The sequence below is a fragment of the Copadichromis virginalis genome, linkage group LG7 (assembly GCF_057382275.1).
Source record: "Copadichromis virginalis isolate Kocher_CV1m ecotype Utaka linkage group LG7, C_Virginalis_male_GT1.1, whole genome shotgun sequence".
NCBI lineage: Eukaryota > Metazoa > Chordata > Actinopteri > Cichliformes > Cichlidae > Copadichromis > Copadichromis virginalis.
Window position 1 is genome coordinate 36,866,776 of NC_140624.1, and position 4,609 is coordinate 36,871,384.

The following is a 4,609-nucleotide window of genomic DNA, read 5'->3' on the forward strand; positions in this document are numbered from 1 at the left end:
TGTTTACCAAATATTTAATAATTCCATGTGCCACCATATCCTTTAAAAACAAAAGGTTCTTTTTTTGATTGGTGATCTGTTCAGTATTCTAACATAGTCACTATTATAGTCCAAAGATATACTGCAGGAACAGTTTCATTATCAAAGATTATCATCCAAGTCATCATCTACTTACTACTTTGCTAACATGTAAGGGTTTTTAGCACACTATCGTGTCTCACGCTGTAGGAAGAGCTTTTATTCACAGGTGGTGAGACTCAACAACCAGCCTACAGGGTCATGGATGAGAGGAAGATACTTTATACTGATTATTCATAGAAAGAATTGTTTGTCCATGCTAATTCTGAACTGTGCAGTTTAAAAAGTTTGAGCCACAACTTTTTAGATGGGTTTCATATATTCATGGTTATATGGTTATAAAGAACCAACATGCCTAATAGCCAATTTATAGTGACATAAGTGCTGGAACACTATATGTGTAAATGTAGTAGTTAGCTTGACTTGCACAGTTGTAAGCTGTGCAGAGGGGCAGGGCTGTCGCCCACCAAAAACATTTTCTTGCATTGGAAAGATGTTAACTCAACTGAAACTCTGGACACCAGCAACTGTGATTCGAACTGAATGCGTCTGTAGCTCGGCCTCTCTTTTCTTAACCCAGTAAATACTGTGTGTTAGCTATAAATCAGTAACTTCTTGAACACAATGACTAATTATCTACATGTAAGATTCACACCAAGATGGCGCGGCCACGTCCAGACGCCTTCCTGACCGCTCCGCTCCGACTATCCACTTTTCTTGTTTTTTACTTATTTTTTGCTCTGGTTTACATCCCAAAATCCTCTAGTCTTATAGTATACGACAGCGGATCACTTGTAAACATACTTATAGTTATAGAATATTCACAACATACTTCATACCGTGTACATTGTAACATACCATAATAGACCCATTTCTGTAATATACTTACATATCTATACTATTGCTAATATATATTGTAATATATCTATATCATGGCTAAAGCACTTCTGGATGGATGCAAACTGCATTTCGTTGCCCTGTACCTGTGCAATGACAACAAAGTTGAATTCTATTCTATTATATTATGTAAAAGTCCAGACCCTCTGAGGATTATCTGAGTACTTCTAATATTACACAAAGCAAAGGTCTCCATCAGTGTTCATGAAATGCTGGGTTTATCCTTCTTGTGAGGGAGCTGCTGGTGAAGATCACGAGCCCTGCTTGATCCCGGCGATGAGTTTCAGTCTTCCTGGTGTTTCTGAAATGATGCCTCTCACTGTGGGTCAATAGAACTTCTGGCACAGGACAGCTGTAATGAAAGAAATTGAAGTTTTGGAAATGCCCTATATGTGAGAAGCAGATTTTGTATTTACTTTTCTTTTGCCAATCAAGATAACAAAGTATAATTTTCACCATACAATTACTAACCTTGTCATCTCCTGCACTGTCTGTTTTGGGCTCTGGGCTCCTCCTTCCCAGCGCTCATGAGACTGCTTTGATGCACTGTGGTATGAGGTGCTAACCTGTTGACAGTGTTGGGAAGGTTAATTTTAAAATGTATTCCACCAAAGATTATAGAAGTAATGTATTCTGAATACTTTACAACTACATGAATGTGCTATTGCTGTGTGATTGTGTGAAGAGACTGAACAGGGTGATCCGAAGGGCCAGCTCTGTTCTAGGATGCCCTCTGGACCCAGTGGAGGTGGTGAGTGACAGGAGAACGGCGGCTAAGCTGTCATCCCTGATGGACAACATCTCCCACCCCATGCAGCAGACTGTGACAGCACTGAGCAGCTCCTTCAGTGGGAGACTGCGGCACCCACGGTGTGGGACGGAGAGATTTCGCAGGTCTTTCCTCCCCACTGCTGTCAGACTCCATAATAAAGACTTTAACTGATCAAGCACACACATCCATACATATGCAATAATACTAAGTGCAATAATCCTTTCTGTCATCGTTGTATTTTTACTCAGTTGTATATAGTATTTGTATTTGTATTCTATTTTTATCTTATTGTATATTTATTTTATTTTATTCTACTGTATATAGTATTTTATTTTATTCTATTCTGTACAGTTGTGTACTGTATTTATTCTTATTGTATTCTAATTTTTGCCTCATAACTTTTGCACTGTCCACTTCCTGCTGTGACAAAACAAATTTCCCACGTGTGGGACTAATAAAGGTTATCTTATCTTATCTTATTTATTACTATTACTGAAGGCTACTCGCCATACCAACACCAACTAGATGTTAAAATCTTAATATAAATGAGTAACAGTAGGTGGACATTAGGTAAGGCTGCAGCGATCTCGTGTAGAAAACTATTCAGCACGTATATAAAACAGGTCAGCGGCTCCGAACCGTAGTAAAGGGACCTCTGGCTAATACATCCGGTTCGTGTCGGGCTCATAGCTGAAAAATAGCTTTACTTTGTTGTCTGGGTCAAGTTTGCTAGCGAGAGACAGAGAGAGGCGTTGAAAGGCTGCTTATTGTTTCGGAGGAAAACACGAACACAGTGTACAGTCGAGTCTTAACAGCTTACTTACAGCTGGGCTCGTCAGGCACTCTTTTTGGCTTTAGTGGTTTTTATTATATTTACATGCTTCCAGCTCCTGTTTCTGCTCCGTGACAGCTGTACTTTTCCTTTTTCTCCCTCCTCGCTCACAGACACATAACGGGTATGGCAGTCCATTCTCCCTGCAGCACGGACTACACTGCCCATGAGGCTACATTGTTTAGGGCGATGCCTGTAACACTCTGCTATTGCCTTCATATTAAATAATTTTTGTATAATAATTTTTAGAGGCTCTTATTGTGTGTTTTGTTTGGGTTTCCACTGGCGTGGAATTACCAAAAAATAGAGAGACCATAGCCTAACATATGAAACAGGTAAATACCGCCATGTAATCCATTTATTTCAACAAACTAACTGTATTCTCAATATCACCTATTGAACAGTAATTGTAACGGATACATTTACTCATATTTTGTATTTTAAATACGTAACGCCGGTGCATGTATTATGTTACTGCCCAACACTGCCTGTTGAGATCCTGAGATCCGCTCCTAGAACACCGGCCTCCAACTCCTGAAGAGACACGGGTGTCCCTAAATTTAGCAAATATTAGCTTCAGGCTAGCTTGCTACGACGAATAGGCTAATACCAGCATTTTACCACAACTTCACCAGATGTAGCTAAAAAAACTAAACTAATGTCCAGTCCAGTGGGACAGCAAGAAAAGATGACAAAAAATGATTACTTACTTGCGGTTTGGAGGTTCAAGCTGAAATTGAAGCAGCCATTGAAAGACGGGAAGAGAGAAAGATGGCAGCTTGGTCAGCACTAGTGGCCTCTATAATATATGCAAATATATGCGGGCCGGAAACCCCCCCCCCCCCAGCGCGCCCCCGGACGCCAAAACAGTGCCAGCAGAGTGAAACTGAAAAATGGTCTGAAACCGAAAAATGGATTGAAACTGAAAAATGGTTTGAAACCGAAAAATGGTTTGAAACTGAAAAATGGTTTGAAACCGAAAAAAAATGGATTGAAACCGAAAAAAAAAATTGTAAGCGAAAACAAAAAAATTACAGTTTCAATTAATTGTTTTTCACTATCAATTTTTTTTTCGGTTTCAATACAAGATTTTTCAGTACATTTATTTCAGTTACAATATTTTTTTTCGGTTTCAATCCATTTTTCGGTTTCGTTTCAAGGTGGCATCGTTCTGATTCCATACATTTCACTGTGTGTTATAGTTGTATAACTATGCATGTGACAAATAAAGAACCTTGAACCTTGAACACATATAGACAGGTAGTCAAACAGAAAAGAAACAGAACAGCGGATGTTTCTTTTAAAAAATAATCTCTCAATGTAGTGAGCCTACAGACACAGAGAATGAGTCCGGCATGGTCCAAGTCCAACTACAGCAACTGAGAAGGTAGGTATTAAGAAGGCACAATGAAATGAAGTGGTGATGCATTCAAAAGAGACAATCTGCAGAGTCTATAAAGTGTAGCAAAGCATCTCCTGACATTTGTTGATTAGTTATAAGCAAGTAGGAAGTATATTTTGTTTAGGAAACTTTTTCCTACAATCAAAGTACCATCGAAAGTATACAGTACAAAAAAGCCTTATTTCAAAACAGTACATGAGAAGCTGATGAATGTTTGGAGAAGTAAAAATGAAAGAAATGAATAATATGGCTTGTTTTCCAAGATATATAGAACATTTATAACTAACATCTTAGTTGTTATGAATGATTATGAATCAATTTAGATGATCAGTTTAGAGAAAGTTTTCAAATATTTGCAAGTTCCAGCTACCCAAATCTTTGTATTATATGCCAAAGCAGAAGATCACGACTCTCTATGCTGAATCTAATCACCTAATTCACCTTATTCAGAGAATTATAGTCAGTGGCCTTGCAATTCATTACTTCTTTTCCCATTAAGTTAGGCCGTCGCAACCCCCATTAAATGTCATCTGGACAATATTGGCCAGATTTACTGCTCTAATGCTGCAATTGCAAAACAACACCAATAGAAGTGGGAAACTATAGATAATCTACTCATAGTAGTTCC

The 4,609-nt window shown here is 38.5% G+C and overlaps 1 long non-coding RNA gene across 1 annotated transcript; it reads right to left on the reverse strand.

The window, feature by feature from the left end:
* On the reverse strand, positions 1–3,388 carry LOC146705556 (uncharacterized). The gene is made up of 3 exons (XR_014921380.1): positions 3,290–3,388; positions 1,447–1,541; positions 1–1,327 (listed from the first exon to the last, which is right to left on the reverse strand). It is a non-coding gene; the product is annotated as an uncharacterized LOC146705556 (long non-coding RNA).
* Between the last annotated feature and the right edge of the window lie 1,221 nt (positions 3,389–4,609).